Raw genomic sequence first — 17,224 nt, forward strand, 5'->3', positions numbered from 1 at the left:
GGATTTTTCATTCTAGTTTAGTTTTATTTAGTTTTGACGTTTTTTTTTCTCTAATTCAGTTCGTTTTAATTCGTTCTTAGAGCAGGTTTGCTAGTTTTTACAGGGTGGGGAAGCAAAATGTACAATATTTTGAGGCAGGGATTGAAAGACAGTGTATGACCAGTTAGTTTATTGAAAGTCATGAGAATTTATTTGCCACAAGAAAATGTCCATAATAGAAAATGTTTTTATTCTATGTGTCCTCCTTCTTTCTCAATAACTGCCTTCACACGCTTCCTGAAACTTGCGCAAGTGTTCCTCAAATATTCGGGTGACAACTTCTCCCATTCTTCTTTAATAGTATCTTCCAGACTTTCTCGTAATAGTTTTGCTCATAGTCATTCTCTTCTTTCCATTATAAACAGTCTTTATGGACACTCCAACTATTTTTGAAATCTCCTTTGGTGTGACGAGTGCATTCAGCAAATCACACACTCTTGACGTTTGCTTTCCTGATTACTCATATGGGCAAAAGTTTGTGAAAAGGTATGGATAATAGTGTTAGGTATGATTATGACATCAGTATATGTTTGGTTTCAAAACAACTGACGTAGTGCCTGCTGAGAAAAACAACTAAATGTTCATTGTAAATTTTGCTTCCCCACCCTGTATTAGTTTTCATTTTTTTCTAAATGCTTAGTTTTAGTTTAATTTTAGTTTAGTCGTCTCTTTTCTCTTCTTCTCTGTCGTCGTATTCAAATAAATCCCAGACAGGACTCTGCTGCTTTCTCCAACTTTAGTCTCCATGTTTCCAGGTAGAGTGGGACCAGAAGACGACCGGAAACCACAAGTGACGGACCGTCAAGTGTCGTATGGTGACGACAGAAAAAAGCTAGAGCGAAATAAATCGCTTTTGTATCAATCTGATATTGACAAAGACGAAAACAAAGGGAATTTTATCCATAATTTTTATATGTTTTAGTTTTGTAAGCACACAATACAGTTTCAGTTAGTTATTGTTTTTTTCTTTTAATTATAGTTTTTATTTATTTCAGTTAACGAAAATGTTTATATAATTCTAGTTTTCATCATTTCGTTAGTTTTCGTTAACGATAACCTTAGTTTACACTGAAAATTAACTACATATTATAACAGTATATTTGAGTCTTGATTGTCTTTTCTATTGTTTTAACAGATTCAAACTGTGAGACTTTATGGACACCCTGTAAATTAAAGTTTGACATACAGGGGTTTTTTTGTTTTTTTAAATCAGGGCTGTCAACCTCATTTTAGTTCAGGTTCCATTCTTTTTTTTTTTTTTTCCTTTTAACTTGTTGGGCGGGGGGGTGGGGGGCGAAGACCCTCACAAGAAAATTTCAACAATACTAACAATAACAACCATGGTGATAATTATACTGGTAATAATAACTAGTTAATAGTAATAGTTAATAACTTGTTCTAGTTCAGGTTCCACATTCAGCCCAATATGATCTGAAATGGGCCAGACCAGTCATTTTTCATTTATTTATTTATTTATTTTTAAAGTAGGTCAACTCCAAACTATTCACTATGTTTTAAAGTGAAAAAAGTAAAATTACATCAAGAAAGTGTTTAAATCTACAACCTATCTTTAAAAAAAACATTTCCTAAGAAAATTAAGTGCATTTTTTACCAATTTTCTGCCCCAGTTTATCTATTATACATGTTCATTGTAACGTACAGATCACACTGGATCTACAAATACACAAAACATTTAATAACAGACAGAATATTGGTACAATTACATTTAATTTTCTTCAGACGTTTCAGATTGTTCATATTTGTTCAGGTTATTCACATTTTTTATGAAAGGCTAGTTTGTAAATTTACACATTTTCATGTAATTTCACTGTTTACACTAAAACAAAGAGGAAAATTTTGGAGTTGTCATTATTTACAGGTTATTATGATAGTACTTGACTAGTCCAAAGTAAGGCTTTTTCAGTGTACATTTTTGCAAAATTTTTACAAATTCATACTTTTGGTGGGCCAGTTTTGGCCCATGGGCCGTATGTTGGACACCTGTGTCTTCTATAAAAGTCAATTGTTGTAGAATATATATATTATATGAAACTGCACTGCTTACAGTTACAAGAAATATAAAAACCCTTTGTTTTTTTATTTGTTGTTGTCTTTTTTTGGTCGTTATAACAGCTCTAAATCGTATTAGCTCTTATTATAAATTAGGTTTTTACATCTACATTTTTTTTTTTCCCATAACCTTAAAATGTTTAATAAATGTTGATCCACTAATCCTATTAATACATGTCTATAACTAATGTAAAACACAGTTCTTCATCTTTTCACGGTCATCAGATATGATCCATTTGGACGTTCAGAGGCTCTGTAGTTACCATGGAAACACCGTCATCTTCTACAACATTGATTCACCAGTAAAACCCATGGAGTCGGATCAGTGACAGTGGATGGACACACTGGGTTCATTTATGGATATTTTTGCTGATAAAGTCACTTTTTTTTCTGATATAATAACCCTCAACTTTACTCTGAGTTTTAATGAACATCTACATGATCAGTGAATTAAATACAGGAAAATACACGATTTACATTGAAAAAATGCAAAATACAGAAGGTAATATTAGAACAATCTATCAGTCAATCAAATTTTATTTATATTGCACCAAATCATAACAAAAGTTTTCTCATGACACTTAAAAATATAGAGTTGGTCTAAACCAGACTGAGGCCAATTTACAGAAACCAACAGAATCCTCCAGGAGTAAAGACTAGTGAGAGGAGACAGAGGACGGAAAAAGGACCTTTAACAGGTTTCAACCTGGAGCAGAAGCAGACTGAGGACGGACGTCTGCCTGGACCAGCTGGGGTTAAAGAGAGAGAGGAAAGGAGGAGAAAAGAGAGAGCGATACAGAGAGAGGGGGAGAATAAATGGTGTTACATCACTTAAGAAAAGCTGAATATCCTCCTGAGACCCAGCTGTTCATTTCTGTCCTCTGTGGTGGACAACAATCTCATATCTTTATTTAAAAAAAAAAAAAACTTGTCCACTGCAAAAGAAACATTTCATTTAAATAATTACCTGAAGAACTGTGGCATCATAACGTTTCCAGTCAAGACAATTATGTAATTAAAAAAACCAAAATCTTTTGCTTACAGGGTCTCAGGAGGATCTAGAGAAACCTTCATTTGGGATCTGACTTCAGTTCTGGGTCTTCAGGGTTAAATGAGTCAAAGTGGACTTTGAGGATCCTTCTGGCTGTTTTCTCTAAACTCTTCGATGCTTCTCAGGCTGGTCTCCAGACTTTTCTTCAGTTCTGCTAAATCCAGTCTGATCTCCTCCAGAACGTCCAGCTTTGATAGTTTTTCTAATAGTCGCCAGAACGTCGTCCCCCCTCTGGTCTGAGACCTGGTCCGGCTCGGGTTCTCCTCCATAACACGACTCCATGGTTTGTTCCCAGATCTGAACGTAGGAGTCGATGAAGGCCTCCAGCTCCTCCAGGCTGGTCCCCCCTGGTGGTCCTGCAGACCTCCAGACCCTGGAACCCCCCTCAGACCTCCAGACCCTGGGACCCCCCTCAGACCTCCAGACCTCCTCAGAGTCCAGTCCCTACACACAAGCCGCCCGTCGCTGACATTGTCCTCTGTCAGCGTCCTGGTCTGGGCTGGAGGTAGGAACCAAACGGCTGTAGGACATCTGAGGGCTGACCTTTGACCTTCAGGGTCGTCGGACACAAACCAAATGGGCAGGTTTACCCTGAACCCCATCTGGTCCACCTCGGTCCACCACGGCCCGTCTGTACCGCAGACCGCTGAGGCTAAGCGGGACTTGAGGACCCGTCTGTCCAGGAACCTGGTCCAGGTCCCCGTTCGTCCTGAAGGTAACACCGCCATCGGACCAGCTGCATCTGGAGTCTTGGAGCTGATTGGTGGAGGCGTGGCCGGGGGCGGGTCAGATGCTGTGGACGACAAAATACACCAATGGGTGAGTTCAAACAGGAAATACAAACTCCAGCTGTGTGTTCTTATCTGTCCACCAGGGTCTGCTCGTCTTTTACGACATGTGGTCCCTCCCATGTGTCCCCCGATAGTGAAGCTGATGATTCATTTTATACGGATTTCATAATTTGGCTACAAATATGACGAAGGCAATTACGCTATGAGGCTAACGATATGCAAAAAGAAACTGCACTGCATACAGTTAGTTACGAGAAATGTGGGAAAATATGTGTATTTTTTTTCTTCTTCAGCATAAATATGATCAGGTTTTCACATTCGGAAATACCTGTTTATGACAAATATTTGTGAACCCGTTAACGGTATTAGCGATATTAGCAGTATTAGCTCTGTTAGCAGTATTAGCGGTATTAGTGGTAACAGCTATTCTATTCTATTCTATTCTATATTGTTATCTATTCTATTTTATTTCATTATTTACTATTCTATTTTATTTTATTTTATTTTATTTTATTTTATTTTATTTTATTTTATTTTTTTCTATTCTATTCTATTCTATTCTATTCTATTCTATTCTATTCTATACTTTCACTGTAAATATAGTTCTACCACAGACAAGCCAAATATTTCTAAATGTTTCATGTATTAAACAGAACGGAGCAGTTTTATCTCGGTTTGATTTATTCCAAACTAACCAAATGCAGCTGAACGACCATAACTGACCGAGAACCAGTAAACTTCTTAGATGAAAGCTCAGTGTATCAGAATGTCTAATTTATATCATATGCAAAAAAATAAACTGTACATATAATAAACAGCATTTTTTGTCTCTTCTAAATGCATAAATGTGACCTAAATATGATCAGATTTTCACTTTCTGACTCTTAAACTGAACCCAGACTCAACCCTCTTAAATACCTGTTTGCTGCAGATGTCTGTGAACTCATTCCTTCTAGTTTGACCAAATATTTCAGCATAAACTTCAACTAAACGTTTCCAGTAACAGTTCAATTGCTCTGAACTTTCAGTGCAAAAACAGTTCTGCTGCAGACAAGCCAAATATTTCTATAAATGTGACCAACTTGTCACGTATTTGACAGAAAAATCTGCCAACGGAGCAATTTTACCTTGGCTGGATTTATTCAAAACTAAACAAATGCAGCTGAGCGACCATAATTGACCTAATGTGGAAAAAAATGCAGGACGAAGATTGTTTTTCCTTTTAGTCAAAAACTAAAGCTCTTCTTCCAGATGTCTTTTTTTTTTTTTTTTTTTCACTTTGTTGAAATTCCTGTTTTACAGCGTCAAGTAAAGTCAATTACAAATACCTCAGAATTACATTTAAGCCCTTGAATAATATTGGGCTTTAAATTCATATTTTATAACAATGGTGTGTGCAGGGTGCGATTTGTCAAAAAAATGGTGGGGGGGTGCTCTTTTTTTTTTTTAACTATATACTGATATTTCACATATTTCTTTGTTTTTCTGTGTAGATCAGTGGTTCTCTACCTTTTTTGAACAAACGCCCTTTATGTTATCAAACCGGATATTTGCCATTGACATATGCTGCTTGATATTGATACTTATACACAGGGTGCGATTTGTCAAAAAAAACGGGGGGGGGGGGGGGGGGGGGCCAGTTAATACATGGGGGTGCGGTCCATAAACTAACACTAGCGTGAAACAAAAGTGAAACTTTCCATTCTTTCAACATCCAACTCCTGGTTCTATTCTTCTATTTTTCAGCGGATATTACATGAAATTCTCACAGCTTCTAACCTGTATCCACTGGACACACAAATGCTGGGCCCCATGAATTTATCACACTAACCCCACGGTAAACGATGTAACGATATGAAAATTTCAAATTACGGTTAATGTGACCAAAACTATCACAGTTATTATTATCGCAGTATTGTTGAAACTGCTCAAAATGTTCAAAAAGTACTAATACACACACTGAAAGAATTTAACCAAGTTGTATTTAAAAGAACAAATTAAAACTAAAAATAAAATTAAATAACTGGTACAATGTACCTTCTGTTGGCGGAAACATTCAAATATTAACCCTTAGTGGTCTGAGTCTATTTTGTCCGTTTTTCAGTCCTTTTGATTTTGCCTTTATATACTATATAAACAAATGTTTACTATACCCATGTTTGGGATATGTTTCAGCACAACTTCATCTATATCATCTGTCTATTATTTTTTTATTTTTATATTTTTAACCTACTATAAAAACACAAAAGGACAAAAAATACAAAAAATATATAAAATCTGATCTGAAAAATGTATATAATTTATTGCATAAATAACACACAGATGCTTAACAAAGCTTTTCAAAAACTTTAAAAGTGAATATTGGTTCCAAATATTAGGTACAGAAAATCAAAACTGTAATAAATTAAAACTATACTCAAATATTTGACATTAAAGCAGATCTTTCCATAGGGTTTTCCCCTAAAAGTGTGGTAATCAAACATGGTATCATGATAATTAGAATTTAAACGGTAATACTAACCGTCTGCAATTTTACCGCAGTTTATCGTTTATACCGGTAATCGTTACATCCCGAATACTGTGCCACCATAAATGAGCCCCTTTTCCATCAGACTCCCAGAAACTTCTTATTACCAGGAACTTATTGACCTGAGTAAAAGAATCCCTGGTAAAATGCATGGTTAGTGTTTCCACACACCTCAAACTTCTTGGAAATCAGTGCATCTGAAAACCAAACATAACGTCTCCATCTGCTGCTGCTGAGGATTCAACAGAGGTTCTACTCACAGTGGTGGGTCAGCTGATGTCCACCGTGGTCTTCTGAGTCCTTTCGGTCCAGTGTTAGTTCCTCCATCAGCTGTTCTGGTCTGGATGACACACCTCTGGTCACATGATCTCCCCTGTGACAGACGTCCATCCTGTCGTCCACCATCATCCTCTATCAGCTCCAGTAGCTGTCCAACCTGAGCTCCTCCGTCCCTGTGTTTGTTGTCTAGAACGTGGTACCTGTTTCCACACTTCTCCACCCACTGAAGCGCTTCCCTTCGCTCTCGATTCGCTCTTCCACGCCGGCGTCTCCGAGCCAATCCCCGAAGCTGAACAGAACCAGGGCCCGCCTCCACGCCTGGACTCCGCCCGCCTCCAGCTGCTGCTCCACGGCCTCCCTGTGTTCGTCCCTGAAGGCGGCGCTGGCATTGACCACCAGGAGGACGGCGCTCAGAGGTCGCAGGAGGTCAGAGGTCACGGGAGAAGCCTCCCGGCGTGTCCGTCACCGTCAGCGTCCTTCCGCCAACTTCTCCTTGTTTTCGGACGCAGAGGTCCGTCTGGACGTCTGCGTCTAAGCTCTGTCGCCCGGACAGTGTTTCCGCAGGAGCTTTTACCGGTTCTCCTGCCGCCGACCAGGACTAAGCTGAGCTCTGACAGGGGGCGGAGCTTCTCTGGAAAAGAAGATGGTTCAAGGTCAAAGGTCACAGGAACAATGAAAATCAGTTCAGCAGTTGCGGCTTAATTTCACGCCCAGTTCGACACCACTGATCGTTAAAATCTTCAGTATAATTTGTTCTTTCTAACTTCCTCTTGGTGGTCCAGTATCGGACCCCCCTGCGGCCTGTTTTGGCCCCCAGGCCTTATGCTGACCCCCCTGGTTTCCTCACCCATCTGAGTCCGACCCTTCCTCCTCTGCTCCTCCTTCCTCCTCCTCCTCTCCTCCGCCCTCTCCTCCTCTCCTCTCTTCCTCCCTCTCCAGCGTCTCCGTCACCCTCCTCTCCACCTCATAGTGCCAGTTCCCGTTGCCGCCGGCGACCGTTTCCTCGATCTTGCCGATCAGTTCCCGGACCTGGAAGCCGTCCCCTCTGGTTCTGTTGTTGATGACGTGGTACCTGTTGCTGCAGCGGTCCACCAGCCACCGCAGGGCCGTCCCCTCCGTCTCCAGGTAACGCTCGGCGGTGGCGGCCCCCAGCCAGTCCCCGAAGCTGAAGACCACCTAGGCTCGGGCCCAGACACCTTCCCCAGGAGCTCCACGTGTTCCTGAGCGGCTCTGCGGTTGGTTTCGCCGAAGGATCTGTCCACGCGGACCACCAGCAGGAAGACGTGAGGCCCCGGGGGACACCGGGACAAAGCCAGGACCAGCTCCCTCCGGTCCAACACGGGGGTCTCGTGGCAGAAGTAGTTCCTCCACCAGCCGGGGGTGTCCACCACCGTCACATGTCTGCCAAATACCACGCCGTCCCCCACCCGACAGCGGGACGTCCGGCTGAACGGCGGCGTGTCCGCTCTGCCTAAGATGGTGTTGAACGTCGACGATTTCCCACAACCCTTTGCTCCGACCAACACGATCCTGATATCAGTCATGGGCCGCAACCTCTCTGAAAGGTAAGGTAAGGTAAGGTAAGGTAGGGTGAGGTAAGGTAAGGTAAGGTAAGGTAAGGTGAGGTAAGGTGAGGTGTAGGTAAGGTGAGGTAAGGTAAGGTGAGGTAAGGTAAGGTGAGGTAAGGTGAGGTAAGGTAAGGTAAGGTAAGGTAAGGTAAGGTAAGGTAAGGTAAGGTGAGGTAAGGTGAGGTAAGGTAAGGTAAGGTGAGGTGAGGTGAGGTAAGGTGAGGTGAGGTGAGGTGAGGTAAGGTGAGGTGAGGTGAGGTAAGGTAAGGTAAGGTAAGGTGAGGTGAGGTGAGGTAAGGTGAGGTGAGGTGAGGTGAGGTAAGGTAAGGTGAGGTGAGGTGAGGTAAGGTAAGGTAAGGTGAGGTGAGGTGAGGTGAGGTAAGGTAAGGTGAGGTGAGGTGAGGTAAGGTGAGGTAAGGTGAGGCGAGGCAAGATAAGCTAAGGTATGGTAAGGTACGTTGAAATAAGATAAGGTAAGGTAAGGTAAGATAAGATAAGATAAGATAAGATAAGATAAGAAGATAAGATAAGGTAGAGTAAGATAAGTTAAGATACATTTTTCCTTAGATATATAAGGTTGTACATTGTTGTTCACACTTTCTTAATGAAATTTTCCTTTTTTTTTTTTTTTTTTTACACTAAAACAAAGAAAAAATTACATTCTTATCTATGACTGTGCTTTCAAACCTACGGTCTGTGGGCTAAACCTGGCCCACTAAAGGGTCCAGTCTGGGCCATGAAACACAGAAATGACACTAAAGATATTAACAAACATTTTTGTTCAGGTTCCACACTCAGACCAATCTGATCTAAAGTGGGCCAGAACCAGTCAAATAAAAACACAATAACCTATAAATAATGACAAATACAAACTCTTCTCTTTGTTTAGTGTAAAAAAAAAAAAAAAAAAAAAATACAATTCTGATAGAACAATAGTAAATACTAAATAATATGAACAAACTGAAATATGATTAATATAAATCAGTGTAATTGTACTAATATTCTGTCTGTTATTAAATGTTTTGTGTATTTGTAGATCCACTGTGATCTGTGCGATATAATGACATGTGGAAATGATAACCTGAGGCAGAATATTGGTAAAGTTAAACTGATTTTTTGTTCATAAATTTCAGTTTTTTTATGGTTTTCATGTTTTCAGATTTTTTAAAAAAGACAGTTTGTCGATATAAACATTTTCATCATGTAATTTCACTTTTTTCACTCTAAAACACATTGAATCATTTGGAGTCGACCTTATTTCTAGGTTTTTGTTCCTATTCGTCTGGTGCGGTCCGACTGAACCCAGACTTCCTCTGAGTTCAAAGGTTTATGCAGATGACTGATCAAATCTCATGTTGAATCCATGTTTCCTGTGGAATAGATCTGATGGGTCTGATGACCTAACAGCGACCACCCTTCCCTTCAGTAGATAAAACTGGTCCCAAACCTGCAGGGGAAGGACCCCGGACCCATGTCATGTGGTCTACCCTGAACCTAGAACCACTTCCATCTGGACTCCACATTCCAGGTTCAGATGCAAATCCAATGACCCTTTGTTCCTTTGGTTCTGGAACCGTTGAACTCTGATATGAATAATGGTCTGGATGAAGGTAAGTCATGTGGTTTCTGTTTCACGGCTCAAAAGAATTAAGCTTATCTGAATCGGAATCTTTTTTTTTTTTTTTTTTTTTGGAGATTAACATTTTCAACAAGAACCAGAGTGTGAAGGACAAAGACATTATTTGAAAACTGAACACCAGTCAAATTCAGGGTGAAGACAGAAGATAAAAATGCAAAAATGAGCATATACATCCAGGTCTTTATTTCTGTAACTCCAATCAAACTCTCAGGTTTATGTGTTAATGCTATAAAAACATGTAATGAGTTTGTCTTTGACCCCATGAACTACATTTCCATAAAGTTTCATCCTGTTAATTATATGTAAATATGAAGGAAGGAGGTGAACGTATAAACTAATGCCCATGTCATCATCCTATGTCCTATTTGTTTTATTTATTTTTATTTGTATTTTTTCAGTTTTTCATTTATAGCGAACAGGTGCTATATTAAATATTGACTGTTTTATGTTTTTTTCCGTCACCTGCCTAAAGACTGCTGATAAAAAGGAGATATTTTGACTGATTCTAGTCATATTTACATGGGTGTATTTTTTATACAGTATGTTCATAAATATACATGGTCCTTATTAATAAACCAATAAAATAGATAGATAGATAGATAGATAGATAGATAGATAGATAGATAGATAGACAGACAGACAGACAGACAGACAGACAGAAACAACAAGAAGCGAGACAGACAGACAGATAGATAGATAGATAGATAGATAGATAGGAATAGATCGATAGATAGATAGATTAGATAGATAGATAGATAGATAGATAGATAGATAGATAGATAGATCGATCGATCGATCGATCGATAAGTATAAATACATACATACATACATGAATAAATGAATGAATGAAAATAGGTGAGTTTTCATTGAAAAAAATCTAAATCTAACTCAGTGTATTTTTCTCATTTCTAGTCCAAATATCTCATCACACTTAAAATCAGACAGAACCACCTAAAGAGGAACTTTCCGGTGAGATACAAGAAATCTTGAATTAACAAAAAAAAAAATCTTGAATTTAGCAAAAATAATTAAGCTTCAATTAAGCAAAAAAAAAAAAAAAAATCTTGAATTAAGCAAAAAAATTAAGCTTGAATTAAGTAAAAAATAATAATAATAAAATAATCTTGAATTAAGCAAAAAAATCTGCCAATGGAGCTAGTAAAAAATTATCTTGGTATGGTATATGGACATATGTGCAAAAGTTTACCGAGATTTACTCAATGTTGAAAAAACCAAAGTGCGTAATGTCGGTTTTTCCATTAATCACAAATGTGATGATTTGTTTATTTATTATTGCGAGATGTCAGTAGAAGTCATTCCATAAACATGAACATAAATATGTGTAGTTTTGAATCTAGAATGCTGGTTCCCCCTCTATCTCATACCAAATAAAAAAAAAAGTGGTTTCCTGTGTGTCCACACACACCCACATGTTTCTTTAAAACTCTTCTTCTTCTCTTGTTACAACATCCGTCAACATCCTTTTTTTTTTTTTCACGTGACTCTAGTTGCGCAAAAAGGTCTTTCCATTGCAGTTTTGCATGATATACCAATTTAACTATGATCGAAAAACCACCTCTTGCAAGCACAAAAACTTTCATCAAAAAACGAGTTCTTTGGCGAAAATTGTAATTTTTCCATTCGGTAAACTTTTATGTGCAAGACATATTTATGCAATTTGAGGGTCGATGGAAAAGCGACTCCAGATAAACCCACATGACTGGACAGACTATTAAACTACATCTGTATCCACACCTGCTCTGGTAGGGGTGTTAGAAAATATCAGTTCTGCAATATATCGCAATATTTAATTTTGTGATACTGTATCGATATTAAAAAGTACTGTATCGATATTTTTAGGTATTACTCAATGCAGATATTGTGGAGGTTCATTACTGTTTTTTGAATGTCTTTTTTGTTTATATTTTATTTATTATTATTTAACATCTTTTATTAAATAATATTAGTTCCTTTGTTGGAATTGAACTAAAATACTGTTCTGTTGTTCGTTCTGAACTAATAGAATATGAACATTTGAACAGGATCTGAAACTGTAATGTCTGTAAAACAGATTTCAGTTTGAACACAGGAACATTTTGTGATAGAACATTAGATCCTGTTGGGATCAAATAAAATGTGTTTAGTATTTGTGCAGATTTCTGGTGTAATTCAATTCTTCAAGGAAATAATCATTTAAAAAAAAAAAGAAACAAACAAAAACTTGCCTTTAAACAGTATCATGATATATCGTGATATATTGTGATATATCGTATCGTGATCCTAGTATTGTGATTTGTATCGTATCGCCAGATTCCTGCCGATACACAGCCCTAGTCAAAAGCACGGATGTCAAACATACAAATAAAAACCTATAAATAAATAATAATTGATTTTCTAGTTGTGTGAAATAGGGCTGCGACTAACGATGTAGATTATGTAGATTATTTTAAAAACTAATCGATTCACTGGATAAACACAAAGGGGTGGGGGGGCTTGTTCCATTAATGCGGTAACTGGTGTGAAACTGAAAGTGAAACTGAACTGTGGACGTCCGACTCCCGGCTTATACGCAGCTCTTTACTCCAGAGTTTACAGGAAATTTTCACACTTCTACAACGTGATATCATGAATTGCGTACAGATAACACACCACTTTTAATTGATGTGTTATTTGTACGCATTATAGCTTTCACTACACGTAAAATGCCGCACAATTAGCGATTAGGGTTAGCGGTTACGGATATGTAAACCAGAGGTCTTAGCGTACACTGACACGCGATCAAATGGCGTTAAATTCAATTCTTCAAGGAAATAATCATTGAGAAAAAAAAGAAACAAACAAAAAATTGCCTTTTTAACAGTATCATGATATATTGTGACATATTGTATCGTGATCCTAGTATTGTCATTTGTATCGTATTGCCAGATTTTTGCCGATACACAGCCCTATTGTCTGGGGATGAGCTGTCAATCAACGCCAAACGGACCCTCCCACCACCTCCAAACATTCATACACATTCATACGCCAGTGTGAGTGACACTGGAGGCAAAGTGGGGGGGGGGGGGGGGGGTGAAGTGTCTTGCCCAAGGACACAGTAACACATGACTAGGACAGAGCAGGACTCGAACCCCCAACCCTTGGGTCATTGGTGGACCTCCTGCCCTAAACCTCAGGTGGATGTGGCGGTCGTCTCACCTCTCATCAGAGCTCGGTGTTCTTTGACTTTGGCGAACCTCCGCCGCGCCCTGTCCTCCACCCGCCTCCTCTGCTCGGACACTTCCTGTCCCAGACGTCCCTCCAGTTCAAACTCTCTGTTCCCATTGGCTCTCACCAGTTCCTCCATCTTCTCCAGCAGTTCCTGGACTTGGGCGTCGTCGTCGTTGAAGGCGACGCTGTGACACCTCCGGTCGCATTTGTCGCTCAGCCAGCGCAGACCCGCCCCCCCCCGCTCCACCACGTCCTCCGCTTTGACCAGTCTGCGTTTGTCGTTGAAGGTGAACACCACCGTGCAGTGAGCCCACACCGGGTCCCCCAGTAGCGCCACGTGCTCCTCCACCCGCCCGACGACGCTTCTCCGAGAACGCCGATCTGGCTTTAACCACGATGAGCAGCACGTGAGGGCCTGGAGAGCACATGGACACGCTGCCCAGGACCTCCGCCTTCACCAGCTCACATGAGTCCTGGACGCCGAAGTCGCACCACCACCCGGGAGAGTCCACCACCGTGAGACGCCGTCCACACCGGACGCCCAGTCTACGGCAGCTCCACGTCCTCTCCTTGGTGACAAACTCCTCTTGCCTAAGATTAGGTTCCCCACACGACTCTTTCCAGAGTTCTCTGCCTCCGAGGAGGACGATCTTTAACTGAGAAGAACAGCAGACGTCCCCTGAAAAACAGAGACCAGTTTAGGACGGGGGTGTTCCACTCACTTTAGTTCAGGGGTCACATACAGACCAGTAAAATAACTTCTGGGATCCGGGTGAGCAACACTTTACACTTCATGTTATATGTCAGAGTTAAACTCCTACATTAACACCCAAGTGAGTAGAAAAATACACACTGACACATTTAACCTTTAACACTTGACTAGAACCCAAAATAACTAGAAAAGCACTCGCAGAGCGCAGACCTCCGCCAAGGCAGATCAGCCCCCCCCCCCCCCCCCACGATCAGCACCAAAATTTTATCATTTGTTCCTTGTGCCAGTATCAACATTACCTGAAATTTTCATCAAAATCCTTCCATAACTTTTTGAGTTATCTTGCTGGCAGAAAAACAAACAAACAAACAAACAAAAAAACAGACAAACAAACAGACAAACCTGATGAAAACATAACCTCCTTGGCAGAGGTAAAAATGGATATGTACCAGTGTTGGTGTAAATCTCTGACATATGACAAGATGGAAAAAAAAGGTAATCCAATTTTTATGCAGTATATCAGGAAAAATACAATTTTTTTTTCATCAAAAAATATGGTTTGTTTACATTACAAACATGGCGTTTAAAGGGATAAAAAAAATTACAATTACTAAGTATTTGGTATTTTTGGCTCAAGGTGATGAATTACAAATATATATAAAAAAGTAAAATAAATATTTATGTGTGTTTTATACATTACAACTGTATTGTGCAGATTATGCACTAAAACAAAGAGAAATGTTTGGAATTGTCATTATTTATAGGTATAATCAAAATTATAATTTTTTCACATTAAACCAAGAGGAAAATTCCGACTCATTATTTGTAGGTTATCATGTTGTTATTTTACTTTAGTTCATAGTGGTCTGAATGTGGAACCTGAACTAAAAACCAGTTTAACACCATTAACCGTTAATATCTTCAGTGTAATTTTTGCACTTTGTAAATTCCTCCCATGGGCCGGACTGGACCCTTCTGTGGCCGGTTTTGGGCCACGGGCCACATGTTTGACAGCTCTGGTTTAGAAGAAAGACTACAGTGAGATGGGCTCGAGGGTTTGACTAAATTGGCCACAAAAATCTAATTATTTTGCAAAATAATTCATTGAATCTCATTTTAGGAGCTGAAAGAATTAGTCTATGAGTCACTTATAGGTTAATTAATATCTGAAATTATCATAATTAGAATGAAGGTCATTATTCTTTTTAATTAAAGTATTTTGTATTAAATAAAAGAATCTGACAATGTGGTAGGAAAAATAGGCTTGGATAGGTTTATTAAAAATAGAAAAAAAGATAATATTAGGTCTTAAAACTAGGGGGGAAAAAAAATCACAATTTAATTAAAATGCACTCATTATAAATAACCAAACACATTTATTTAAGACTGACATAACTTTTTGGTTAAATTTAGAGTATCAAAGTAGATCTAATATATTTTAATGTTCTTTTGGGAAACCTGTTTGGTAAGATTATTTTTCATTTATCTTCTAAAGACTCATTTCCCAGAAACAAAGCTGCTGTAACTTGAAGATCATTGATTATTGGTCAATTATCAGTCAGTGTCAGTTAATCAGTCACTTATTTGTGTAAAAAAAACCCTGATACTTTTGTCTTTGTTCATCACGAATGTGTTTGTATTTTATTATTTATCGTCTTAAATCTTGAAATTAGAGCAGTACGAGACTGTAACTTGTACAATGTAGAAGAAATAAAACAAAATACAAATGAACCACAACAACAACAACAAAAAAAAACACTAGATACAGAGCTGACAACCGACATTAACATTTAAAGGTTAAACAGTCAACAGGAAATATACGGAACATAAGTTAAAAGAATTCAACACAATAATTAAACATAATATTAGTACAATGCTGTTGACATTACCTGGTTTTATTAAATAGTAAAATCAGAACTTACATGTGGACAGTTCACTGGTCGCCATCTGGAAAATCAGCTAAAAACTATGTTTTAAAACAAACATATTTTATTCACGTGTGTGGTGTGTGTGTGTGTGTGTGTGAGATCCTGGAGAAATGGACAAAGCTCAGTGGTTTGAGTTTTATGGGTTATGAGTCTGAAGGTTGAGTTTAATGATGGATCAACAGAAGGAAGGAAAGGAAAGGGAGAGGAAAGGGAAGGGAAGGAGAGGGGAGGGGGAGGGGAGGTGAGGGAGGGAAGGAAGGAAGGTAAGGAAGGAAGGAAGAAAGAAAGAAAAGAAAAGAAAGAAAGAAAGAAAGAAGAAAGAAAGAAAGAAAGAAAGAAAAGAAAGAAAGAAAGAAGAAAGAAAGAAAGAAAGAAAGAAAGAAAAGGAAAGAGAAGAAAAGGAAGTGAACTTCTGCAGGAAATCCACCGTTCCGTTCCAAGAAAACCTCATTTTCCAGTTGTGACTGTGTCTTTCTCTTTCAGTCTGCTGACTGTGACACAGACAGAAGGAAACACCAGACTTCCACTCACATGTTTCAAATACACTGATGCTCATAAAGTTGGAATCTTTGTTTTTTTTAAAGGCGCCGCTCAGTCATATTGACCCATAAATGCATTTGGACTCGTTCACAGACAGTGGGATAAAAGCCTGAAACACTGCAAAACACTTCATTCATTTTTCACAGGCTGATGAATCACTCAAACAGAAGTCAGTTTGTTATTTACAGTAGAACATTAATATCTGCAGAAAATGTCGCTATCGCCGGTGGCAACAGCAGTGCGATGCAGACGGCAGAGACACTAAACCACACCCACTCCTCAGTTCAACCTGAACACGCCTCAGGAAAATGATCAGACTGGGATTTAACACCCAAGTGGGTCCACAGAGTCTGGAGTCTGTCCAATACACCAGGAGGAAGAAGGGCATGGGGGTCAAACATGAGGCCCCTGGACCACACCCAGCCCACCACAGGGTCCAGTCCAGCCCCTTTTCATTTATATGAGTTCAGGTTCCACATTCAGTCCAGTTCAACCTCAAATGGGTCAGATCAGCAAAATACTATCATAATAACCTGTAAATACTGACAGTTTCATTTCTCTTTGTTTTAGTGTAAAAAAAAGAACATTGCATGAAATGTTCTTATCTTTTCACAAAAAAATGTGACTAACCTGAAAAAAGTACAACGGCGTATTAGGGCCACATAAAATAAAAACACTAGTCACTACAAGAATAAAGTTTAAAATACTGAGATAAGACACATAATTTTAAGAGAATAAAGTCGAATACAACAATAGTCATAATTTTTATGAGAATGAAGTCATAATATTATCAGAATAATGTCGTCATATTTTGAGAATAAAACCATATTACAGGAATAACGTTATAATTTCAATTTAAACTTTATCATAACT

At 38.8% G+C, this 17,224-nt stretch overlaps 1 pseudogene; it reads right to left on the minus strand.

Annotated features, from left to right (window-relative positions):
* Positions 1-3,604: 3,604 nt before the first annotated feature.
* Positions 3,605-15,830, minus strand: LOC115424132 (GTPase IMAP family member 8-like; annotated as a pseudogene).
* Between the last annotated feature and the right edge of the window lie 1,394 nt (positions 15,831-17,224).

This window comes from Sphaeramia orbicularis, chromosome 8 (genome assembly GCF_902148855.1).
Source record: "Sphaeramia orbicularis chromosome 8, fSphaOr1.1, whole genome shotgun sequence".
Lineage (NCBI taxonomy): Eukaryota > Metazoa > Chordata > Actinopteri > Kurtiformes > Apogonidae > Sphaeramia > Sphaeramia orbicularis.